At 39.1% G+C, this 27968-nt stretch overlaps 1 protein-coding gene across 2 annotated transcripts in view; it reads right to left on the bottom strand.

The window, feature by feature from the left end:
- NLGN1 (neuroligin 1) overlaps positions 1-27968 on the bottom strand; it is a 420011-nt gene that overhangs the window by 307859 nt on the left and 84184 nt on the right. The gene's annotated exons all lie outside the window — the stretch shown is intronic.

Below are 27968 nucleotides of genomic sequence, written 5' to 3'. Positions count from 1 at the left end.
CAACACTGTGCTTGCCAGAGAACTCTGAATTAATTATAAAATCCATTTCCTTGTTTATGTGGCTGGGAATACATTTACAGAGGAGTTTTATGACTTTGTTCCTTCCCAAATTTCAGTTATTATTTGAAGCCATAATCCACCAGTACCTTGGTTTGCAGTGACCCAGTAGAGGAAACTATGGGGCTAGACTGTTTTTTTAAATTATGAAAAGCATTTAGACAAAGAGTTTTCTGTTCATACTGAGTGAAAAGTAACCAATTTCTAGGTTTTTTAATTAAATTAGTTGAAACCTAATGTTGAGTACATACTGTATTCTACTTCCAACGTGCAGAGTTTGAAAGCACACAGGGACATTCCCTGATGGAGCTGCTGCTCTGAGTCACTATTACATGCAGTTTATATTCATTTAGACCCAGCAAGCAAATGACAGAGAACTATGGGCCAACTTCATCACTCACGAAATGAAATGGAAGTCAGAGTAACCTCATCAGAGAGTTTTCCTTCCTAAGACCTAAACTCAGTATAAAAAGAAGAACATGTGACCTGGATTTGCAAGTATAAGCAGTAAATTGTTCTCCACAGGCTTTTGCTGTGGCATACCTTTTCCTTTTTCACCAGTCACTTCCCATAAGCAAGGAAAGCTTGAACTTCTGTGAATTAAGACTTGCTGGAACCTTGACACTCTCTGTACTGACAGAGCATTTTAGGTCTTTATTTAAATCAGTCAGTAATAAGATGACTGTGAAATACATCATGATTTTACTACCAGCCTCTCTTGGCATCTGTTTGCCTCCAGTTACGATTGCGCCGATAACTTGGTGACCGATATAATTAGCCTGGCTGTCATTATGGCTACTGGCCAAAAGAGCCAAAGATATGTCCTAAATTTTCTTTTCAGATGCACCAAATAACATGATCCATTAATTAAAACTCAGGCAGTTGCAGTTAATTCCTGACAACTGAAAAAGATGCAATTTGAAAACACTCCTAAAGAGCAGTAAATCACTTCCAATCTGCTTTGTGTGAGCTGCATTTGAAAGAGGCTGGGGTGTGCTGGGGTTTGGGTGCTGGGTTGGGAGTAGGGGCAGAGCCCTGCTCTGGCTTTGCCAGTGAGCAGGTGGAGACCTTGAGCAAACTCTTTTTATCTCTCCTGCCTTTAACTCTGTCTAATCCATTTTGATTTTTTTTATCCCCAGAGCAGAGACAATACCATACCAAGGAGAAGGGGGCAGGCATATAGGGGTTCCCAAGCTGGGGAGGAGAGGGAGGTCAAAAGGCAGCCTCTGCCAGCCCCAGCTGCTTGGCGCTGCTGCAGGTGCAGCAGCAAATCTGTGCTCCTGCAGGGAATTGAGAGACCTCTGAAAAAGGCCAAGCACCCCAGAGGGCTGTGGGGGACTGACTGGTTTTGTGGAGGAGTCAATATGAGGAGTGCTTATGAAATTCTGTCAAAATAAGCAATAGGAAATAATGAGCAGGCACAAAAACACTTCATAAAAGACACATTCCTGTATTTTGAAGGCATTAATCAGCATCATTGGTGATGGGAAGTCCAGGAGATAATATCAATATGAAAATACCATTGTACAAACATTGTAACACGTTCCCCTGCTTATCTTAGCAAGTCTTAAAGCTTGTCATGTCTGGGAATCTGATTCACTGCACACTGACAGACACAAAATTGACATGTACAGGCAAGAGCACACAGGCAAAGCAGGGAGAACAGAAATTGCCAAGGATCTCCAAGGCAAAGACACCTGAAGAGCTCCTGAGGTGAAGGACCTAGAGAAGAGTCATCTCTAACTGGCAATGAGAGGGGCAATAATAATTCTGAAAAAACAACTACTTTTAAGAAAATAAACTGAAGGCAGGTCAAATCACTTGTGATTTCTGAAAATCTCACTGTAGTATGAGCTGTTCTTTATAGCCCAGTAACATTATACCTGTAAAACCTATCAGTCTAAATTATTTAATAGCAAAGTAGCAACAAAATTCTTCATTGTAGCTATCTAATGGGTGCATGTTAGGTTATGGGCCTTTGTGTCTCTTGCTGTACACAGACATGAGATAGCACCAGATCTACATGATGAGGCACCCTGGAAAACTGGACACACCAACAGCACCCTGCTCTATGGAAAACATCTGCAGATACCTCTGTCCACTGCAGCAAGAATAATATAAGCTCAGGAAGCCTTAGCTGGCACCCATGTGGGCAGACAAGGAAGAAAAAGCAAAATATAAGGAAAAAAGGGGCAAAAACCCAAAACAAAAAAAAAGAAACAGTATTAGAGAAACTGCAGCAGCCTAGAAGTCTATTATTTAATTGATGTCACAACCCAGAAGAGTGTATGATCCTCTCGACACCATGGTCATGCCACAGAGTGCTCTCTACATGGATTTTGAAACTGAAGCTGTTTTTTATAACAAGATCAGCTACAACCATCTGAAAGTTAAACCTGTACAAATACTTTGTAATACTTATCTGTGGCTGAAGTGAATCCCACACCCAGAAAGACATGACTTTGAATTTTAATTTTCAAATTTCTAGGTCTTGATTGCAGAATACTACTTTTTCTCCCCTACATCTGGCATTTCCAGAATTTAATGAACAATATCTCTAGCATTCAGAATTAGCACAATATAGCTTAGTCTCCTTCTGCATGCCAAACTTTGGCACTCCCTTGCAGTAGAAAGCGAGCACAGTGGTTCTCAAAAACTAGTTTCTTAAGCAAGAAGAAAGAAAATAAATGAATTCTATTTCTCAGCCTTCCTTTCCTATTCTAGAGCACCCAAATTTCCTATTTCTACTAATTACGATGCTATAAAATTTTTGCTGGCAAACGTTATTGTTCCAGCTGAGAAATTTATTCCTATAGATGAGAAAAAAAACTCTTGCAGCCCCCTCCGAGATCTGTGCATCAGCCAGTAGAGGGTGCAGGAATTGTGGCTGCATTCCTACAGCCTGAGCTGGCCGCTGCTGCTGCTCCAGCTGCTTTCTAACTAAGGTGGCCAAATATAATAAAGCACCTACACTGTGTAATGGGTCAGTTCAGTATTAATAATGTGTACAAATTGAAAGGCATTTGTTTTTCTCAGCTTTTCATTTTCTCTGTTCCCAGCTGTTCTCAGTGCTTACAGCAATGCTGGACTTATGCTGTGCGCATGAAATTCAGACTGCAAGAGAGGCTTGCAAACTCACATTGCAAACTAAGATGTCTGGATGATATTTTCATAGTCACAGGATTAAAAAAGGGGGCACCTCCTATCAATAAAAAGGTTTATTTAGATTATTCAGGCTTCAATCAATCAAACCCCCACTGAAATAAACCAAATTTGTTTCTCTGACACTGGTGTCAGAGAAAAGTGTTTCCACATTACCTTGGAAAGGTGATGGCAGGTAGAGAGGGGTTAAGAGGCATTTGTGTGCAGAGGGGATGTTGCAGCAGCCCTTTTTAAAGGGAGCATTATTCCAAGGTAGCATTTCCTCCTTCCCCAGCCACCTGTGGGTGATGGGGCTATTGGTGGGCAGTCCCAGTTCCACAGGGATTTCAGACCAGGTTTGTCCATGTTTTGCAGTGGGGCTGGCACAGATGTGAGTCAAACACCTGCAGGAGCCCATGAACACACCTGCTGCAGTCCAGGGTTTCACATCTGCAATTCCACTGGCAATGCCTGCTCTACCCAACTTGTCTTGGAGTCTGCTAAGGCCGAAATAAAACACTGGGATTTAGGGGGGATTTAGGCCATGGGAGCCTAAGACCAGTGATTCAATCAGCCTAAAACTCTGTTACAGTCAGCTCAGCACCAGCAGAATAAATGAAAACACAACGTTGAACTTGGCAACTCTGAATCATAGAGGTGAGCAACTATCAAGGAATGATCACAGTGCAATAATCACAAGATACAGAGCATGAAAGGGTTTTTGACAGGTGAAAATGAACACATTTACACCACATGCAGCTAAAATTTGAGTCTAAAATGAAAGATATAGTTTTCTTTTTGAGCAAAAATTTGTTGATCTAAAGACCAAAACAAAATTCTTGTCTCTTCAGTGCTACATAACTGACAACATCTTTCAGCATTGTCTGAGGTTTGATTGCAGGTTACCTTTCAAAGATCAGACAAGATAAATCACCTTGCATTAGCACACCTATCTGACAAAATGACATCTCAGAGTGGCTTGATAAAATATGATGGTAAATTTTACAGGTCAATAATCTCTGCCTGGTATGAGCAAAATCAGCGTTGTCCACTCCTTTCCCACAGAGCTATCAGTGGTGGAAACAAGCAGCAACATCTCAAATGAAATGTCTCAAATCTCAGAACAGTCCCTGCAGCCATCCAGTTCATCAAAGTAAGAAACAAGCTGAGGAGAGCTCATGTTCAATGATGCTCTGAGGGAAAATGACTGCCTGGCATCAGCTCTGGAAGTTGGATGTGGCTGACTGATGATTCCAGATTGGTTTTTTTGAAAATACAGGGTGAATTGAGTAATTTGAACCAATCATGGAATATATTGTGCAACACGACATTCTTCTACCCTGCAGTCTCCCTTCTGGGAAATATGGAGTGGTGGGGAGTACATTTATCAAGAAAATAATGACCCCAAACAGACTCCTTGAAGCCTAAGGTGTTTTTTTTATAAGAGGACTCAAGGGAACTAATTAAGAGGAAATAGCTCCTCAATGTCCTGAGTGAACTCCCACTGAGAAAATAAACAATTTACTGATTCATGCAACTCCAGACATCCAAAGGCAGTCATCTTTATGACATGTTTTTTGCAAATATAGAACATAGAATGACATGCAGAAGCACTGTTTGATAATGAAAGGTGTATCTATTCAGGGATAGAAACTTACCACCATTATTTGAATTTTATCTTTGAATTTGCAATTAAGATATACCAAAGATGTATAGTACTGTATATAATTCAAAAATTAAGCTTAAAAAGTGGAGAATACTTTCTACCTATTTTTATAGCCTTTATCAATTTCCTCTCTGTGCTATGTTTCATTCATTCTTTGGAAAACAGGAGGTGCAGGAGTTTTGGGTGTGGACAAGCTGTCAAGGAGCAAAGGTTTTAGAACCAGCTTTGAAAACACTCAGTTTTGCAAATATGGAATCTACTGGGGCGTGTCCCCAGAAGAGAAGGCCAAGAATTTTGATCAAGAAAGGAATAAAGCCCTAAGAATGGAAAACAGCAGCAGTTCCAAAGGCACAGACACCCAGAAGTAGCGTGGAGTGTCAGAGGGAGGGCTGGCAAGAACCAAGGACAGAACATTAATATTTAGACTGAGCATCAGCAGAAATGTCCTGTCAGTGTGATGTGTGGAATCATCCTAAGGGAGGCAACTGAAGCTTGTTGCAGACAACCTTCACCTTTCAGCTTTTCAGGCTGGCAGCTCTGTTTCTACACCAAACATTCTCATCAGTCATTTCATTCTATGGTAAACAAAAGGAAAATGTTTATAGTTGATACCACCAGCAATGGATCTACATGAAATAAGTTTGCTTTGTGAGAAGCTGAAATGGAAAGAAATGAAGAGGTGAGATGGGGCCCCCAACATAAAAAGGACATGGACCTGTTGGAGTGAGGCCAGAGGAAAACACAAAGATGCTTTGAGGGTTGGAGCCACTCTGCTATGGAACCAGGCTGGGATAGCTGGGAGTGTTGACCTGGAGAAGAAAAGCTCTGAGGAGACCTTAAAGCCATTTCCAGAGCCTAAAGGAGATACAGAAGAGGTGGAGAAGGACTTTGAACAAGGACATGGAGGGAATGACCTTAAGCTGACAGAGAGCAGGTTTATATTAGAGATGAGGAAGAAATTCTCTACTGTGAGAGTAGTAAGGCACTGGAACATGTTGCCCAAAGAAGCCCAAGGCCAGGTTGGACAGGGCTTTGAGCAACCTGGTCTAGTGGAAGATTACCCTGCCCCTGGCAGGAGAGTAGGACTACCTGATCTCTAAATTCCCTTCCAAACCAAACCATTTCATGACTCTAGGACTCTGAATTTTATTTAAATACCAGCACCTTGGCAACATCCTGATTATGTTTCCATGACAAGAAAACCTGATGCTCAGAAATCCATAAACTGCCAGTGGACTAAAGAGCGAGGTTTTACCCTGCCTTTCTCATCCCAGTTTACCCTAAAGCTGCAAGTATCATGTGCAAAACAAGAAATTATGATTGCCTCTCAGTTGTGCTTTGATTGTGCTTCCACAAGGAGGAATAGAAGCTTATGATAATTAGGGATTAAACATAACTGTGGCTAAAAGTTCTCACATTTGTTAGGACAGTAACAGTAAATTTTGGGGGAAAAAAATCTGTAAATTTTTTATGCATTAAAACAACAGAATTATTAAGCAGGACGCCAAGTATAATAAATCTTGTCCACATATTCTAAGTTGTATTTAGGTACCATCACAATATCATGGTCTAGAAAGGATGATATGTGGTACAGGTCAGCACAAGGTATTGCTGCAATTAAACTAACCTGGGCACAATGTTCACCTAAGAATGCCTTGAAGGAATAAGACAATGATGTGGAAGGGGGAAAACAATTATTTGTCTCACGTCCTCTTTGTGTTTGGGGCCCATGAATAAAATTTTGGGTGAATATTATTTGAGATCTACAAAATGTTGCTCATCAAATCAAAGTTAGAATAAATTGTATCTGGCTTGTAAAAGAATTTTACTAGAAGGTAAATTTAGAGAGTTCATTCTGACTAGATAGCACCCAAAAGAAGATTTATGTATTATAAGGTCTATGTCATTGTATATTGGAGAAACGTGATTGCATACAACTTCCAATTTCACCCTCCTTTCTGGGCAGTTCTCAGAAAAAGCCATCCAAACCAGCAGTCATTTCTCTTTGATTTAAGCACAATTTGATGCCTGCTTAATATACACAGAAGTAATAATTCAAGACAGCACAAAATGTGCATTTGACAGGCTTCCAAAAGACACCAATGCATTTTAACATTTTTGCATTTCCAGGCATAAATTCACAGGGGGCTCTCACAGGAAATGACTTGAAAAATTCTGTGCACTAATATGTTCTCTACAGAGTATTCATTTGTTCAGTGTTTTAAGCAGCATGTTCTTCATGATTTATTTCCTGTAATGCTTATAGGATTGTGTTATTCAGAGACCCTGTTACCATTTACCTGTACTACAGCATCACCACTCAAAACACCCAAAAACTGGGGATTTGCAGGATTTCTCCATTGCACAGATTGTAATGATTATAATAATCTACAGAAACTCTCTATAAAACACGACTGACAAAACTATGCCCTAGAGAGCAATGTTTAAATAATAATATACATAGATAATGTCATTGTTATATTGATTTATACAGATGTGACATTACCTACACTTTATGTGAAAGAAAAAAGACAGTTAATAAAAAGGAAAATCTAGTCATATAACTTATTCAATCAAGAAAAAAAACTTAAACCAGTGTTGAACAACATGTAAACACGATTCTCCATCTCACACCTGCCTTCTGAAACAACTCCAAAGCAAGAATTTTATAAATAAAAGAGCAAACCAGCTCCTAGATCAAACTTCCTGCTATTCACAGTATGTTTGATCTGACTTGGCCTAAAAAAGGGGTCTCTAAACAAATCCCTCTAAATAAAATACCTTTTCCCCAAAGCCTATCAGCTCATTGTTGGTTCTTTGGGAAATTTTGCATCATTAACAGTGAAGGGTAGTTTCACGATATTAATGAACTTGCTAGTGAAGGAGGATTAAAACATATCTTAGCCTACATTGGAAGTTTTTGAAGGTACATAGATGTACCAGCTGCAGAAGAAAAAAGGTAGCAACACATTCCTACATATACACCTTGCTAAATTCATAATAAAATTCCTGAGAGCAAAAAACCCCTCACCAAAACCAAGTAAAAGGCTCTCTAACCAATCATTATTGCAATCAACATGTGTTTCTCAAATTGTTTTTTGACTTAAATCAAACAGAGACTAGAGGACACCTGGAGGTGTCTGGCTCCTAATGAAAGAAACTCATCTACTGAGACAAGATCGGATTTTGTATATTTGTTTTTCCTGTTGAAAATTGTTGAAATTGTTGAAAATGCTTCCAGTGATTCATAGCCCAAACCTCTCCCCTTCAGCTCTGTAGTGATGAAACGACCAGACTGAAAATAAGCTCTTGTTCAGAGCCTAAGATTTCTTAGCCCATCTACAACACAGCTCTTTAAAGATGATGCTTGGTTAAAAAGGATAGAAAATTAAAATGTTAAGTAAATTATAATGGGAAGTATAAATCCTTATCCTCATCTAGATTTAGTATTTGATTGTTCCAATGGCATAATTGTGTAAGACAAGCAAAATGGGATGAAGACAGAAGAATGGTAAACTCAGAGGAGAAAGTTACAAGCAGGATTTTTTTCTACACTCCTTTTTATGGAAAATGTAAATAATTTAGAACCTGTGTACCAAACTTGCACCTCATTTTCTACTCTAAGTTATTATGTGTACAAGATAGTTTTTTATGCCTTATCAATTTTTAAATAGACTAAATTCTACAGATTATGCAACATGCCAAAAATAAGACACCAGCTTCATGAAAGCCAGTGGCCTTAATGCAATAAAAACAGGCAGATAAATTGAAACTTACAGCTAAATAATACATTAAGATCAAATATACCAAAAGAAGCGAATTATTTACAACATTAGGATGCTATATCTTAATAAATAGTTATTATTGAATAGTAGTCCACAAGAAAACATCCAAGTCATGAGAAGAGGCAACAAAAGTCTTCTCCTGCCAGTTTGATGCTTGGAATGGTTTAAGCTAACTGCTAAGAACACTGAGTGAATCAAGAAGCAGAGAACTTCACGTGTGAGCAGGAAGACAGACACGAAATGACCGTCAGAGGTTATGACAAATCTGAAACACTTTGCACAGCACCTGAATCCCAGCCCCACTCCAGAATCCAGGCACAGCCACCCTTCTGCAGGGCTTCCCTAGGACAGGGCCAGAAGCATTTGGCAAGTGAAGGTGGCCACTGACTGCATCTAGCATGGAGAACAGGCCAAGCCCTCATGGCCCTGACACACCAGACAGCCAAACCAAGACAAGAAAAATAATCCCTTTCTTCTACCTTTAATCCACCTAGGGAGGCAGCATGGATGGTGATAAAGCCATGAAAGAGAATATAAATATGTCAGGACAGCTTCCACTCAGAGCCTGCAGGACTTTATTTTAATAGTTAAACAAGTACAAAAAGCAGCTGATATTCTCCATTGAAAGCTGCTGTGTGCCACTGACAGCTGAGATGATTTACAGGAGCCATCAGAAACGTCAGCCTGCTCCTCTCAACAGTTCATTTTTATTCAAGAAAACAAAGTAAAATGGGCTTCACATTAGGCTCTCCTGCTGTCTTAAATCATGAAATAATTGTGTTGAAATACATTGTGACCTTGTGTTGCACTTCTCTAAATATCTCAGAATTATTCTTCTAAAGTAAACCAAATCAAAGAAACCTATGCTCCCAAATAAAAAGAGCCTAATATTGATAACAAGCTTTCTTTTCCACTAACAGCCAGACCATTACCACTCCCAGGCTGATAATGCCTGTAAATTAAAACATCCAGTGACATTTAAGCAAGTGGAGAGTTGACAGAAATTCCCATCAAGCCCTCCTTGCAAGGTTAAGAGAAGACCTTCAAGAGGAAAGGAATTTGATTGGTGATACATTTCCCAGGTCGAGAGGGGCTTCATATTGTGCCCTAATGTATTACTTCATTATATCATTTATATGCTTCTGCTCTAGCATCAGTCATCACTAACGACCCAGCCCTTCCTCATCCTTCACACAGCACTCATCAGCACTGGCTCCTCTCAATATTTTTGTCCCTTTTTGACCAAGGTACTGGTTGCCATCTCAATTCATTACCATCAAAACATGACAGCTACAGAATTAGCTGCAGAAAAGGAAGATTAGATTCCCAAAAGCAGAATTCTGGTCCTTTCAGCAGGGAGCTGAGCAGTGCCACTACCAGATTGCAGAGGTCCTCACCTCTCAGGCTGTGCTGCTGGTTATGAGCAGCTGCTCTGAAGCTCCACCAGTGGAATTGGCTTGCAGCTACCTTTCCCTTTCCATCCAAAATGCAAGAAAAACTTCTTTTTAGTATTCTCCATCTGCAAGGCTGTCATTGCTTTACTCTGCAGAAGTTTAAATGCCTTGTGCTGCTCCTAACACAGGTCTTTGAAGGAGAGGGGTAGAGGGGCTTAGAGAGGTCTCTGCTTCCTCCTTTCAGCACAATGGGCCTTTCCAGGAGTGCTTTTGAACCTTCCAGGGGATATCCACCTGAAAGTTGCCAAAACAAACCCTTTTCTGCCTCATCCAAGCCTTTCCCTGGTACAGGCTAAAGTCTTCCCACAAAAAGTCTACTGGAATAGTCCAAAACTGAAAGGACAGCTTAAATCTTCCCTTCAGTCTTGCTGCTCCATCCCAAAGGAGGACACAGCTATTCTTCAGCAAGGTTTGCCAGGCCAAATGTGCTTTGTATTGCCAGCACCTGTCCTGTGCTTCAACCCAAAGAGTAATGCCACCATTCCAGAGCAATTGACACAATCCGGAACAGCCGGTCATTATAAATCACAATGTCCTAATGAAGGATAAAAAGAAAAGGAACATTTATGTGGCAGACATATTTCACAGCACATTTACACTGGCATTTTTCAAGAGCTGAAAAGGTATATGGATAGAGGGTGAGAAAGGAGAAGTGAAATAAAGAACTATGATATACTCGCAGTATGTCTGTTCTGAGCACAGACAAATTTCTGAAAACTTTTTAAAGGTCATGGTTGCTAGAATTTACACTGAAAACTTGAAGTTTTTTTTTCCTTTTACCTTGCTGATCTTAACTTGTCCTTCTCCTTTGTGATTTCATGCCATGCCAAAGTTAGTTACTAACTTTCTTAAGCTTGCTGTTACTGTTGAGGAAGTATTATATTTATGATGCACTATATTACAGTAATAATTAATAAAAATTTACCTCAAGAGTTTTCATTAGTGTGATCCCTGACATGAAATGCAGTGCAGAACACAACAAAATAATAATAATATTAGCAATAGAAATACAAACAAGAGATGCAACTGTCTGTATAGTTCAAGGAAGTGGCATCTATTTTAAGGAGATCTTGCTGGTTTTTAGAAGCGTTTAACCAGCATGAAAGGAAACCTCCTATGAGCATTTGAGCTTTGATGTCTGAAGAATTTGTATTGCCATGTAATTCTTTTAGCTCATTTCTCCTGTGCAGTTCTGAAGGCTTCCTTGTCATTAGTACTCCAGAATAAACCAAATAACTGAGGTCCTTAATTTTTATTCTGCTTGCTTCATACCTCTAACTACAGAGAACCTTCACATCGGACTTCAAGACAACAGAAAAATGCCATACAGCATTCAGTGCCCTTTTAAAGGCTTCTAACATCTTACTTTTCTTCTTTTTACTCTTTTTTTTTTTTTTCCACTAGGGATTGCTCACGCTTACAGCTGGTGAGGGATGAGCAGGTTAATGACAGGACCATAAAATAAAACTCCACTTAAAGTCAGAGTAAGCATAGCAGCAAGTACCAGGATCTTCTGAAAACCTAAATGAGTCTGCCAAAATGGTTACATATGTAGCAGGAACCACAAGTAAATCCAAGTCTATGGTCCTAAAGAGTAAGTGTAATCACTACTTTATCTCCATTTAAGTGATACATTAGGACAGAAGGAACAGCACTGCGTTCCTTGCTGCACAAACAGATATTTAACAGTGGTAGCATTTTATGCAAACTACCTATTAAGCTACTAAGAAAGTGCCAAAAAACGTAGCAAAGTAATTAAATAATGGACAAGACCTAAGTTTTATTATAAGGTTTCCAAACCATAAAAGCAATGCCAAAAGATAGTATAAATTCAGTATTGTTTGAATGGACTCTTGAAGTTCTGTACTCTAATCTACTCTTTATTACTCATCCACAAAACATCTAGCAATTTTTATTACAAGTCCCATCCATTACAGTATTAAACTTAAATTCAATATACACTGCAAGGTCATGATCCTGCTGGTAATGAAAAGCTGTGTCTCATAGAGCCTGCTTCATTTAAGGCTTAGATCTCTTGACCTACTAAAAAAAATGAGCCTCACAAAAGGCACGCTCAGATGTCAGAAGGAGTCGGCTCGGCATCCAAGTGGAAAGTTTACTTAGTATCTCCAAAAGCTTTAATTGCACGCCAGGCCCGATTTATAAAGCCCTTCTGATGTTCATGTTCTGGAAGAAAACCCCTCTGGTTATCTGATGTCGAAGTTGAAATTAGTCCTTTGGATCAAATAACCACAACACAAAACAATTTAAGCCCACTGAATGAGCATTTTACCTGCCGCTGGCTACAGCGAGCCCATAATCTTTGGAATCACTGCCATTTTACTCAATATTTGCTAAGTTGCACATTAGACTTTGTAGTACTGCACCAGCAAATGTAATAATATGAATAATGCTGGTTTTAAAAAGGTAAATACCATATTCTGGTCTGAATATATACTAAGGATGAAGTCAGAGTGACATAGTCCAACCTGTGACATTACTAAATTATAGAGGACCTTATACTCTTAATATTTGGTAGCAGTTAGGTATTTACATTGACAAAAACCTAATCCTTAAAACATTTTCACATCTTTATCTCCTTTTCCTTGCCTAATTATTTTTCTTCCTCCCATCTTATTACCTTTTTAACAACTGAAACAGAGATTGCTTCATCTCAGAAGCTTCATCTCTGTGATACCTTAAATTGTTTGCATTTCAATTCTGGAGCATGCAGCCAGGATTTGTCAAACAAACAACATAAGGCATGTGTTCTTGATGAGTTAGGTCAATTAATACTAATTGTAGTGCTCCTGTTATCTCACTGCCCTTGTCTCTTGCCACTAACTGTCCAGATAAGTACTTCTGTGAGATAACAAACCCAGACCAGCTACAACAGCCATCCAAAGGTACAAAATTGCACAAAACCTGTCTACTTATTGCTTAGCAACAGCATAGTATTGCCTTAGTACCCTGATTTGCCAAGGCAGTTCTGTTTTGCAGAATCCCAGAAGCCTTTAGGTTGGCAAAGACCTCCAAGACTGTCGAGCCCAACAGCCAATCCAGCACTGCCATGTACACCAAAAAACCCTGTCTCCAGCTGCCACATCTACTTTTAAATATTCCAGGGACGGACTTCATCATCCCATCAGCCTATTCCAATGCTTCCAAGAGCTTTTTCCTCATATTCCATCTAAACACAAACTCACTCACCACAGCAACTTGAACCCATCTCCTCTTACTCTGTAACTTGTTACCCAGGAGAAGAGACCAACCCCCACCTGCCTACACCTTCTTTCAGGTAGTTGTAGAGAGAAATAAAGTCCCCACAAGCCTCCTTTTGTCCAGGCTCACGAATGCATGAGGATAAATTAAAAAACTTCTCTATGATATTTTTCTTTTCTGTCTGCACATGAAGATGATATTTTTCCTTTTTCCACCCAGAACTCTCCTCCTGGAGTTATTGGATCGGTCTAATAAAAATCTGTCAACTGTCTCCAAAACCAGTGAGAAGAAAACCAGTTGTACCTTCACATTTAGGGACATATTTACTGTTAGCCACACAATTTTCCCATCCCTGGTATGAATAAATGCTTTCAAGTCAGTTTTCTGTACCAAAATACCTGCTTGTGAATGGTTGTCAGGAATAAGGGCTCCTAATCTGGTTTAATGAACTAAGCTAAAATAGACAGAAGAAGAATTGGGCTTCTAGCAAGGGCACTGGGATTTATAAACTATGCTGGGAATGCAAAGACACTGTGCAAAAAGAGAGCCACTGCTCACTAAGTTGTTCTCACTGTGAAAACAATGGTAGAGCCCATCCCAGAAATTTCAACACCGAGTGCAGGATAAAGAGTGGAAGACACATTTTATAAATGGAGACTAAAAAATAATTTCAAACACTTAGGGACTTCATGTGACATTCCCATTGTTAGGGATGGGAGCTGAGCCAAAGTGGTTATACTTAAAGGGAAGAGACAGTTTGGAAGCGTTAAATGGAAATATTTTGTACAAAATGTGTAATTAAATTGTGGAACACTCTTTCATTGTAAAATACTTTGCTTAATAGCTTAGGAGGGTGTAAGAAATACTTAGATATTGTAGACATAAGGACACATGCAATATATCATATCCAATTACTCTAAAATAGTGTATTAGTCCCCACCTGTAGCACAGAAAAAAATTCATCTTCCTGTTCAAGATACAGTGCTCTCAACCACTGGGGTAAATATTAAAACTGCTCCCTAGAAGTACATGTCTAAAACTGGCAAAGCAAACAAGAAATTATAGAAAAAACCCATTTTTCACACTTCAAGGAATGGTGTAACACTGATCCTTATATGCAGAGCTGAGCCTTATGTCCTCATTAAAAAGATGTGTTTTCCACAGACAGACAAGGAAATTGAGTAGAGCACATAGGAGTTAATTCACAGCTCATTGATGGAATTCTTGATCTACTGAGGGTCAAGTGATTAAATCATTGACCACCCAAACCATTAATGAGCAAAGCCATGTCACTTGCAGGTGGTTTACAGCTGAAGTGACATTGCAGGAAGGAGCAGGTGGTGATGAGTACTGAATATGCTTTCCATCCACAGAAATAGGTGAGGGGGATAAAAATAACAAAAATCCCCAGGCAATAACTTTGAACAATTATTTGGCGGCACAGAATGTTTTGAAGACAGCAGAAAAATACAAAGTGGAGGAAGGCAGGCAAAGGCTGATTTCTCATTACAGAAAGAAGGCAAATCTTGCCCTTCTCTCATATCAGCAGGAGCTTAGTGACACCTCATTATTTTGGAAGTTGCTACTACAAACAGCTCTACCAAACATTGAGTGACTAAAGCACCTGCTTCCCCTTTTGCCTTTGTCTCTGTAAAAGCATTGAGTTAGTATATTCTCTTTAGAGTTAGGTTGGCTTTTTTTTTGCCTTGTCTTATACCAAAATATTCATTTCTGAGTGGAAAGTCCCTCAAAATAGCATATCTAAAAGAATAATAGCACCAGCAACCATCAAACTGCAGTAACACATACATTCACTGAGCAAAACAGTAGATCTGTCTCAGGAATTAGAGCTGTTAACATTGCAATGGCATTAAAGCTGTTAATTTAATGCTAACTTCACATTCTGAGGGGTCTTATTCTCAAACTTTCATTACATTTCACAAAGGAAGTTAAAATTATTCTTTCTTTCACTCAGCACATGGTACTTTGTAAGAGTAAACTGCAAAATTAAAGTAATTTCTGATGAGATTTCAGATACAAATCTCTGAACACACTCAGTGGCCTGTCGGGGATGTGCAGCAGACCATAGGAAAACACAGATCACTGGTGACAAGAGCGTAAATTTCGCCTCCCCCTGCTGAAAGTCATAACATTGGCTGTAAAAATAAACCATAAAGATCCCCCAGAACCTCAACACCAAGAAAATTTCAACTGTGGGAAAGAAATGCCAGTGTAATTACTTGAGTCATACTTCTTACTTGCAAAAACTTTTTTTTTTAAATTATCTACAACTAAATTATCTTTGCAACTAAACTTGATAGGGTTCTGAGAGTTAGGAGTACATTCAGCACTGTTCTGTATTTTTTATGACCAGCAACTGTGGCAAAATATTCCAAGATAAGAGTAGGCTGCTTGCACATCAAGTTGGGAATAATCCATACTCTGCTCTAACAAAATACTCTTATATTAGTGACTAATCTAATCCCAACAGATGTATGAAAACTGTTCTACTATGAGTGAACACTGCTTTCAATTTTTTTAAAATCTCCTTACTGTTGTACCATGCCTTTTATTTAAAGCTACCATCATTTTAAATCACCTGGAATTAACTTAGGTTGCTGTGCCACTTTCAGATGTTGTTCAAATGTAATAAATACTATTCCCTGATTTAAGACAGTGAGAGAGCCTAATGTGCAACCCACTTTATTTGGTTTTTGAATAAAAACAGTTGAGAAGAGATAGCATTTCCTTGAAGGCTCTTGTGGATTTAGAAAGCAAACCATGTCTGCATACACAAAATATTCATTAGACTGGGCTAAGAAAAAAACTGGAAAAACAATTGGCTTTACAAAAGGTAGATTTTGGAGCAGTGAGTATAAGAAAATTGATGTGAATTAAATAGAGTCCAGAAAATCAAGTGTAGTAAAGGAATGTTATTACTGGCTATGCTTGTTCCAATAAAACATTTACAGAATGTCACAAATGGGAACTGGAGCTGTGTGCAGAAGTAGAGGATGACGAAAACGGTACCAAGGATAAAATAACAGCAGCAAAAGGTAGAAGGCATCCAGAATACAGGAGGATTATGTAAATGATAACAAGAGCCTGAGGCAATAAAAAATACTTGAGAAAGCCAAATTGAAAAATGGGAATCAAATAGTGCAAAGCATCTCAACTAATACCAAAAGATATTTTAAGCATAATTATACACCCAGCAACTGACAGGCAAGAAAGGTGATGGAGTGTAAAGGAGCAGGAATGCTATACAGCAATTATTCCTGTACCTATCTCTAAAACTGAAGAGGGCAGACAGTTGTCTACGACTCAACACATGGAAATGATGGTGAGGAGTTAAAAGAAAAGGTGATGATACCCAAACTGTCAATTAACTGCATTGTTGTTCATAAAAGCCATAAGAGACCAGAGTCAAACAATGCTCATCTAAAAGTACTACATGAAGTAAGCACAGAACTTGAAGAAGGTGTAATGAAAATTTATATTTAGTACCATCATTTCAGGAGACTGGCATGGGGCCAAGCAGACACACAGCAAGAAATTACCAGTCAGTTCATTTCCCATTAGTTGTTGAGCAAGTCTTAGACAACCATTAACAGGATCACACTGGGGCTGGGGAGGAGGAGAACATGAAAATTCAGAGTATAATCAAGGACAGCTAATATTGTTTCAGGTCATGCCTCAGTAACTCAGGTTTCATTGAGCCTGTTACTGCCTTGCCTGGCAAAGGAGTGCACTAAATGTCAAAGATGTTAGTTATTTAGATTGTCAGAAAGCATCTGACAAAGCTCCACCTCAAGGAGGAACTCAGCACTGTTATAAACCAACAGACAATATATGCTCTAATGAGTCAGCAAGTTCTGAAATTTTGTTATTAAGCATGCAGTGACACTGCAGAGTTCAAGGTGTTAGAAACCAACGGAAAAGAAGGCAAAGAAAAATCTACACTAGCCCAGGTGTGACTAAAGGAAAGGTTATGGATGGGATATGCTTCACAGGAGTGAAGAGCTCCTCTGAAGTCACCCTCCAGGGGAATTTAGATCCAGGGTAATTAGAGCTGCATCACCTTGACAAGTGGATCCAATTAGTTACAACCAGGATTCAGAGGTGAAGAGAGGACACTGGGGATCACAGTGGTCCTGGAGGGAAGTTAATTTGGGTTGTTTTTCCACTGGCCCTGCATTACCTGCAAGAATCCAGACTTGCCCTTTCACATGGATAGAGAAACATCTGGACATCCAGCACCAACCATGGGCACACAAGCTCCTGCCTTGCCAGGTGTGGACAGGTGCCCTTCTTGATGATGGGATAATGGATTTTGCCTGTTCTGCAGGACAAGCCCTTTTTTAGGCTGCAGTAAATGAGGATTGTTTGTACCTTTGAATACTGTTGACACTTGTTGGCTCCCTATTCCTTTGTGCTGTATTGATGCAGGCATCCAGAAACAGATTTCAAACACTTACCTAGGAAAACCTATTTTTTTCATCACAAAAGCCTTTTGTACATGACTGTCTGCACAATCACAACGATTAAATATGTTTAAATCCCTTTCCTGAGTTTATCAAAGCCCTAGAACAGCAAATCTTGCAGGAGCACATTGAGGTGCCTCTTGTCTTGCTCAGAAGCCTCTCCTGGGTCTGTGTTGATGCCTGGAGAGGCTACCTAGAACAGAGGCTGGACAGAGTTAGAGAATTAAGTAGGTATTTGTTAAAGGCCTTCAGCAGATACACCTTGGGCAGTGCAAAAGCCCCATCAAGGCTACACCCAAGATGGACAAAGGTCATGAGTTTCTCAGACAGATGTAATTGCATATCAGAGGTTAATTGTCCAATTACACCTTCAGGTAATGAAGTCACATTCCCCCAGTTTACTCCCCCAAAATTCATTTTTGTTTATACTTTTCAGGGCCTGAGGCTGCAATGACAACCTTGATTCTCAGGCCTGGAAGGATTGTTTTGTCTGCCCAAACCATGGAGAGGCCTTACTAACACTCTATATGAAGTTCATAGATGTATACACTAATGCAGTACAGGATCTGAAAAATGTAAAAGCTAAAAACTTAACGCATCAGTGTGCAGTGGCATTTCAGCTGTGCTCTCACTTGTCTCATCAGGGGCAGCTTAAAAGGACGTGTGTTTTATTCCTTATTCCACCCAGTTTCTGTGGCTGCAGCTGGGGAGCTGTGGGGTGAGGCACCACGAGCCGTGAGTGACTGTGCTCTGCAGAAGGGATGGCAGCAGAGCAGCAAAGCAAAAAAACACAAAAACAGGGTGAGAAACAAAACCACATCTCCCTCCCAGAGCGCTCCCCGCGATGCGAGCTGGCTGTGTGTGACACACCTGGCCCTGTGTGTGACACACCTGGCTGGTTCTTTAATTCATGCCAGAGAAATTGCAGCATTCCTTTTCCACCATGCAGGAAGGTGAGAGATTATTTCGGGTAATCCTTTGGTCTGTGATAATCCACACAGCAATTTCTGACACTCTTGGGAAAGGACTCTGAGCAAAACAGGGGGTGTAGATTATAGCTGTCATCAAGGAACTGATAGTTCTATTAACTGTGCTGTGCACATGATCCACACGTTATGGAAAATTACTGGATGTGACCACAGTCACACTGGAATATTGGGAAAATTCCTCTGCATGGAAGGACAGAACTGGGGACAACAGACAGCTACCAAACAGCTGAGAAACTGTCCTTGTGGAAAGAATTGCAAAATACATACCCCCCAAAAAAGAGAAACAAGGAGTCAACCTTGAAGGAAATTTCAAATACAAAGGTGGGAGATGAAAGTAAGACACAGAAGTGTTTAATGCAGGTAGGATGGCCAGCTCCTCAACTGCATTTAGTTTATAGAATTCCTCTGATTTCCACTAAGTAAAGCCATTTACAGAAGCCAAGCCCTTGCTTCATAGCTTTAGGTTATACCCTGATTTGATGAGAGGTTTGCCTAAACTTGGCTCAACTGCTAAGCAGGGACATGGGATTTGTAATCAATCAGTCTGCATTCTGTGTTAAGGTCTTCTGATTTTTTTTTATTATTATTTTATTTTTCCTGAAAGGGCAGGCAAATAACTCAAATTCCATGACAGGTTTATTGAAGAAAGAAATGGTAGTATTTGCATCATAAAGTTTTTTTTTATCTTGGAATGCAGTAAAGTACTAGAGAAGAGTATTTAAGTCATTTCTTTGGCTGAATTAAGTAGAGAAAAGGAGCATGTTGATTTATACATGGGCAGGTTTTTCCCCCCCTGCATTTTATTTAGAATAAAGCCAAGTGGAAAGGGAAGCTTATAAAACAGGCTTAAAAGAAAACAGCCCCCTCCCACAACACTTCACAAATTCCAAGATTTGCTTTTCCAAGATATACTCTTTTTGTCACCAAAGTGCTGTGTAATGGATTGCAGTAATAAAATTATTGCACTGGAATGATCTAGTTTACATAAGAATTCTTAAGCTTTTCTTTGCCTTTACAAAGAATATATGAAAGCAAATTAGGAATTAGCTGCTAGGTTTAAAATAGTTGAGTGTGCTAAGAAAAATGCAGATGTGTAATCCTGCAAATGTATGATAATTTAACATAAATAATTCTTGAATTAATTAAAGGATTTACAGGTTTGTCTCATGTTCTTTTTTCTGGCTTTTCTTTTTGAAAGCATGACTCAGAACAATCATCCTACACATCCTGGCACATGGAGCCTTAGGGGTGGGTTTAGTGCCCACAGCTATTTATAGGCAAAATTTCGTATGTCTTGGACCTCCTGAAGTCCCAGAATCTAACACATTTTTACTTAAGCAGCCCTCATGGCCGTACAGTCTGGTAATCATCCTCAGAGCCAAGAGTTGGATAAATCAGAAAAAATCTATTCCTTTACACAGGTCTTTAATTGGCCTGAGATGATCTTAAGAAATGAGGGGCATGTCTCTTCTCACTTTGAGCAGAACGTATGGATTCTGAAGTACTGCTAGTCCTTGCCAAATTGGGTGTGTGTCAGAGGGGAAGGCAGAAGAGAAGATGGATATTTTTTAATGTTCATAAGATCTGGATGTAATTTTTGACTGTAGGACAAAAGCAGTGCCTCATTCAGCAGGATGACAAAAGGTTATTTGGCACCTGGCATAAAATACACTTCTTGCAAGAACCTGGCATGAACACCAAAGTGATAATGAGTAAAATGTCAACGTCTGTGCAATAAAATCATTGATGCTGAATGTTAAACAATCAAACAGAATACTAAACCTTCTAAGAACATTATGCCTCTTCTGTGAACAGCCAAAAATTAGTCAAACCTAAACTGACACCTTCTCTGATATTAAGAAAATAAACAAACCTAATGTCCCAAGACCTTTACCATTACCTTTAGTGTCCTAGGACATCAGGCAAACTGTAGGAAACACACTGCCACTTGTTAATGAATCACAGGAGATAAAATGACATCAGTCCAGTTAATGGATACTGTTCCTTGCCAAATCTATGGCTTTAAATTTAATTATAGTTGAGCTTCATCAATCATACAGCAAGAGAACATGGTGATGAAGACTTGAACTCCAAGATCAGCCCTTAATCAACAGGCATTTGCCTCATCCTCATCTAATACACTTGCCTGCAGAAACCACTTGGTAGAGAAAAGGGAGCTGTGATCTGTGAAGCTCTATGATTAATAGCTGCATTAGGAGAATTCAGCCCTTGCCCTATATCTATAGCTCCTCACCACAAATACAGATTAAAACACAATGTTTGGGCTCAAACCCAAGAGTTCTCTGATTTTATAATCACTTTACTGTATTGCTACTAAGCCATGTCTCTGTGGGACAGTCATTTTTGTCTAGGTTCCCGCACCCTTAAAAAACGTTACTGGTATGGTTTAAGATCTTCCACTGGATTGTAATGATTACCATTTACATTTTGGGTAGATTGAGGGTTCCTAAAATGAATTTAAAAAGTTCCATTCTCATCATTAGTCTGGATTAGCATTTCATAAGGCAAATCTCCTTATTGTGAAACACTGTTATTTCTATGAAAAATTCACTGGGAGAAACATTGGGATTTCCCCTCCTCCCTTCCTTCATGTAGTTGTATAAGAAGAAAAGAAATAGAATTTTAAAAAATAAAGTTTAATAACCACTGTATGTTATAATATAAACACAAAAATACCTCCCAGCAATTTGTTGAGTCCAAAATCAGATCATGGGGAGGACAGGTTATCCTTCAGCTGAGGACTTAAACACTATTCTTTTTCCTAGAAAACCCTTCTCTTGTTCAAAAATGGTCCTGACAACCCATGGTCCTCAAACATCTCTGAGCACCTCAAGATGGAAAATATCCTTCATGCAACCCCCAACCTCCCTCCTCCCCACTCAACACCCACTGAGGTTCCTATTCCTGCTTCTATCCCCAACTGCATAAAGAGGAAAGAAACAATCTGCAAATCTTTTTTCATTAACTAAATGTATCCACAGAAATCTGCATCATGCCTACATGCAGGCAGAGCAAAAAGAACAATCCTGTTAAATACTCAGCCAACATTTCTACTGACCACAGGTACTTGCTCATCAAGCATGGGGTTCACTGCAGGAACACTTAGAAAACAGCAGCCACTCTCAGAAAAATGTCTATCTTTTTTAGCACTAGGTTTTGTGCTATTACTCCTCTTCCTGTGGGTAATTAAAAGGACATTGTCTTGATTTTTAGTAATTACATGCTAAATCAAGAAGTGTCCACTTCCCCACACTTTGACTGCAGAGAAAAAATTAGTAAAAGTGTTTTTATTTTCAAAAGATATTCATATTAAAACAGCATGTAACAACAACAAAAATGTGCTCTTTCAAAAAGGCACTTGCTAGATCATTATGCATTCCTGAAGAAACAGCCATCAACTGGGAGCTAAAAAAGTTTAAACAAGCAGCACATGTGGATGCCACTTCTGCAAAACTTCATACCAAAGAAAGTGTGTTGTATCTACAACACTAATTAGTACCTAACATGAATACCATAAATTCAAAAGCGTTAATTAATCCACACTATTTTTCCTGAAAAATGAGGGGTATTGGTTTCTTTGGAGTGGGAATAACTAGGATCTAAAAGCAATGGATACAAATTGACCTGACTGATGACAGACAGGCCTGAGGAGTTCAAAGCAGGCTGGATTCTCAGACCATCCCTCCTAACTCCCTGGCAGATGGATGACCGTGGATCAGCTGCCTCCAGATCTCACACTGCACTAAACAAGAGATCACCATTGGTCATCTGGGCTTTTCTGCCTGACCCCATTTCGCAGGAATATTAGCAAAATCTCCATCCCTCCCCTCTGCCAAGAAACGGGGCTGCCCAGAGCCTCTGTGTGTGCTTGTGCCCAAATTAGCTGAATGAAAGGCAAATTTAGGTTGAGTACAGCCACAGTCAGGGAAAAATAACCAGGTATTCAAAATCACAGGTTCAAAAAACCCCAAAGAGTATCACAGAAAAATCAATGTTAAGATTCAGAGTGACCACACTCTATAATACTCTGCTGAATGCCACAGCAATGAGTAAGGATTGATCAAACCTCAGATAACTCTTTCATGCAGCCTTATTATGTTTCGAGCAGACAGGGCACACTGAAATTTATTTTTTAAAAAATATTGTTTTAATCACTAAATCACCATGTCTGTCTCTGGAACACTGACACATTCAAGAGAGCGGGAAGAAAACCAACAAGCATAATGTAAGCTGCACAAGATCAAAAGCAAGCAAGAGTGCAATTAATTTCATCCATTTTTAGAAGTAATTGTCTTTGCACCTTACCCAAAATTTAATGAGCATTACTTCTCTAGCATGGAAAAAAGCTTTGTTCTTTTGAGTTAATTGATTTGTAAACGCAGTAGGAGAAGTGTATCTGAAGTTCAGTAACCTCGATAGTTGAAAGAAATGGAGCATTCAATGGGTGTAGTGCAAAAGACTGCTGCAAACCCTGGAAATGTAACTATGGAATTGATTTCCTGTTTGCTGAAACTCATAGGCAGTATGTGTGCATTTCACAATTTCAGTTATGCTCCCTAAATAGCCTCTTTTAGTAATTATTGTTTAAAATATTTTCTGTTCCCTCCTTGTTGCAGAGCTCTTAATTTTCGAGAACTTCATAGCATATAGTGGTTTCCAGTGACAGAAAATCAGTGAGGACTGAATGGCTGGCAAAAAAAGATTTCCCACAGAAAAGGGAGATTAGCACTTTTTGGGTGTCAGAAAATGAAGTTTGGACAGATTTGTATACATTGCACCACAGAGGACTGGTTTGAATATGGTCAAAGGACTGTGAGTTCAAAGCACCAGAAACAGAGCCGAGGCAGCGAAGGAAGGAAAAGAAAGGCTGTGGCTGCTGTCTAAGATGAAAAAAAATTATTTCCATTTAATATCATAAGGCTGGAAGAAGCCAGGTTTACATTTCATTTTTGCTCCTTAAGGGAAGATTTAGCACAGTATTGTTCAGTATGTAAATTCTAGTTACAGCCTAATGAGATTCCTACAAAATATTCTATTAATGCTAAAGGCTCTGTTCTAAGATTGTACTTACATATGTTGCTTATCTTTTTCTCATCAGGGATCTTTTATGCTCCTGGATGAGTTTCTCAGCTGGATCATTGTAAAGTACACAAATTATGGGATTGCTTACCTGCACTTCTAGGAGATTAACTCACACGTTCTACCACCACCCACCTGGAACACCAAACACCTTTGTGAGCCAATGTACAAATCCACTTAATCAGTGACCCAAATGTGAAATGCAGACATGGTATCACATATAATACTGGTATAAATATCACCTCCCTGCCTCTCCCCTAAATTCTGCAACATCAAAGCTAGCTGATCTCTTGGAATAGTTTATAGGAGGCCAGGGAATAGCAAAACCATCTCATCTCTGCAGAGGTTTCAGCCTGGAGAGGTGGTGTGATAAGAGACTTCAAAATGAGCCTCGTGTCCCCAGAGGGAAGTTTGCATTACAACATGCAATGCTTCATTACCACGTGTATCACTGTAATGAGGAGGTACTTATATCACTGAACTTTCATTACACAGAATTATATATGCACCATGCAGATGTGGGCTGGAGGATTGCACTGAAGAGTTTAGGTATTATTTCCTTTCCCAATTCACTTTTGCCAGTATTTGTACCTCAAGCAGAAGTGAAAATCAATTTCAAATCAATGCTACTTAATTTAGGCTACAAGCAGTTCTGTTTCAAAAATTATCACATCTAAATTTCTACGTGATACTGTGATTAGTAATGCTAAAATATAATGTTAAAATATAAATGTCTGATAACCTATTAAAATCCTTTAAATGTTCATTTAAAACTATACTGAACCAGTAGTGCCTCACAAATCTTAATGAGCTGAAGAATATCTTCTCATTCAGATTAATTCCTTGAATGTTGGAGAAATGGCTATGAGCTGAAAAGCCAGCAGGCTTCCTCTCTCAGTTTATGACAAGAAACTAGGAGGAAAAATATGTCATCTATTAATTCAAAAATTTAGAAGAAGTGATTCCAGAATATCAAGCAGTTAGGTAGAGTTCCCTCTGTACTCATGAGGTGTTCAGCTTTTGCACAATTCATTTCCTACCTCTTTAATCTAATTTGGCTCTTCTGACAACGGTGCTATGCATGCATGGCCATTTTCTGATGTCAGAATATCATGGAAATTTGGTCAAATGATGACCAAAAAACCCTAATTATCATCAAAACTGATGGAATTTTTTTTTTTTTTTTTTGCTGACCCTTAATGCAACTCGGCACTCTCAGGACAGCTTTATGCAACTAATTAAAATTATATTTTATATGTTATCATCTAAACTAAATTCCTACTCACACATGGCATGACAGAATTAGAGCAGGAAGTTAATTTACTGACTTAAGTTATATTAGTCATCATTTTTAACACCCTAAAACTAAAATAATATAAATTGTGTTAGGACTGTAAAATTAATATTCTGAGTAATTGCATGTTAAGTTACATATGGATAGATGAGTATGAGCATGAGCATGTGGTATGTATTTCTGCCTAAGCAAAACCAACTCCATATTTCATAAAAGATATGGGGTTTGAAAAACATCTTTTGTTGTACTAAGTCTTTCTGTAAAAAAAAATACTTCCTGTAAGCTCTAAGTCTTTCTGTTCAAGTCTTTCTGTAAAAAAACAACTAAATATTTACAACTGAATTTTTTTTTGCTCAATTTCAACTTGATATTTTCAACTTAAACCCAGAGGTTTAAATCACTTTTGTTTGTCAACCAGGGGAAAAATCTACCTATAGTTTCATCCCTGGGACATGGCACAGCCATAATTTTTCTGTCAGGAAGGTAAATCTGAAGGCGCCTCATTGAAAACGGGTATTTGGACCACAATTAAAGTACATAAATACTGGCTAATCCTGTTGCTTTCACGAGATGTACTCCTTGTTCCCAAAAGAGGTGTTCCTGGCTCTTCCCAAGCCCTGTGAGCAGTGTCACAGGGAGCTCCAGCTCTGCCAGCTCGTTGCAGGATTCATGGCGTGGGGGTGGGATCTCCCTTTGCTGCTCCTGACCCTCCATGTCTTTTGGATGCCCCTTCTTCCTGAGCCATTGGCCAAATGGACTCCTTCTAACTGGTCTCTTCCAAAATGGAAACTGCAGGGTAAATGTGCAGGAATTTGGTGCCAAGGCATTGCTTGGAGCCCTGGCTAAGGCTGGGGGTGAAGCCTCCCTGTGCCACCCTAAAGCCGTTCACTTTCACCTCGGCACGTCTGGGAGAGGAAAACACCAGCCACACAATTCTGCTTGGAAGGGGAGGAAAAAAAACCATCCCTAACACCAAGCCACATAAATCCTCCATGCAATCATTTTATTATCTGTGCATCTGCAACCTCGTCTCACAGCCAGCATGTTTAATCAACAGATTTTTGTTCTGTCCTCCCTGTTCATCAGGGGAGTATTGCCACGTTGGCTCAGTTCTTGCACACCCTGTCTGGTTGAAGGGAAGCAGTCCTGGCATGTCAGCCCCAAATCTACTGCATTTTTACTGCCCCACAGGTGCCCTGCACACAGAGTTATGGGGCTAAAAATATTTAAAAATTAATAAATTAGCAATTTTTCCAAATGAAGGAAGGTGACCCTTAGCTTTTAAGTGGCCCTCAGTTTCCCTAACACAATACGGGAAGCAAACTGGCAAGAGAAATTGGTAGAAATAAAGAAAAAAAATAAGTTCTAGAACACAACTATTTCCCAAAGTATTTAGTACTCATTTACCCTAAAATCAAAGCTAATATATTCTCTTTAAATATACTTATTTTTCAGTTGTATTTGATTTTTTTTTTTGTGGAATTGTGCCTCACTACAATTTTTACTACGCTCCATGGGCTCGAAATAGATTAAAAAATTGCTGCCTTCTGTATTTTAAAGATATAAGAAAATTGTATACCAGAAAAAAAAGAAATCCACCTAACAGTGAGGTCTAATATGCTGTGAAATAATCTTCCAAGGAAATGGCAGACTTAAAATCAAACTGGAAAAAGCAAAAGTAGCATAAAACAGAGGGATGGCCCTGAAAGAGTTATACAAGATGAATTAGGTCATCTTTTTTATCTCTATATTCAAGTAAAATATCAGTGAGAATATAAAATCCAATAATTCTGCACACAAATGTCATGTCATATGCAATATAATGCTTTAATCCTATTACGTCTAAAATTTAATTGCAGTTTTTTAGAGAAATTGAGGGAGGAAGAGCCCTTGGTGTACATACAGATTAGATCCAGTTTCTACTCAAACAAAGCAAATAAATAGGCCATTCAGGTCTCAGTTTAACAACCCACATTAAAAGATAGGCATGTTTTCATTTGGAAACTCCAAAGAGTGATTCTGGCTTTTTAAATGCAAAAGAGACATCCCCTATCACTGCAGATGAAATAAAATAACAGATGAAATTAATACTTAGGAAATAGTAGGTTTGATTTCTGTTTCTCTGCAAGGCAATTTTCATTTCATACATATCCAATTAATATGCTCCATTTCCAATATGTGGATAAGTTGTTCTTCTGTAGCTGAAATTTTCTTTCAGCTGTACTTTTACTAGAGAAAATTCCAGTAAACATGGGGGCACATTGGCACTGATAAAAATTGCCATCATTTCATTCACATCATCTCAGTAATAACAGAATAGAGCAGCTGAGGATGAGCTCCATAAACTTGTGTTCAAAACTCAGCAGAAGGAAAAGGAGCAGTTCCCAAATTTGTCTGCTTTTTTCTACATTAATGTGAAATTTTAGCTCAGGAACTCTTGGCTGCTTTGAGTTCCCAGTCTGAAGGATCCCAGCTGATCTTTAAGCACCACTGAAATAGGCAAGCTGAACAATAAAACTGGCCAATTTTGCTTCTTTGTGCCTAGGATTGTGATTTTGTTTTTCTGTGTGAGTAAGGATGTAACATAAGCTGGAGCACCCACACATTGATTCCTATGTGCACCTCAGGGCCTTGCCAGTGTGAAGCACCCTTACTTCAGGAATTTTGAATACTTCCATATGAAATCTTTGCCTATTTGGGCACCTCAGAAAGACACAAGGATGCAGGGAAGCCAGTTCTCAAGTGCTGTAAGGCAACTCAAGTTTTCCATTACAAT

Source organism: Passer domesticus, chromosome 11 (assembly GCF_036417665.1).
Source record: "Passer domesticus isolate bPasDom1 chromosome 11, bPasDom1.hap1, whole genome shotgun sequence".
Taxonomy (NCBI): Eukaryota; Metazoa; Chordata; class Aves; order Passeriformes; family Passeridae; genus Passer; species Passer domesticus.
This window is presented reverse-complemented; position numbering and strand designations above follow the sequence as displayed.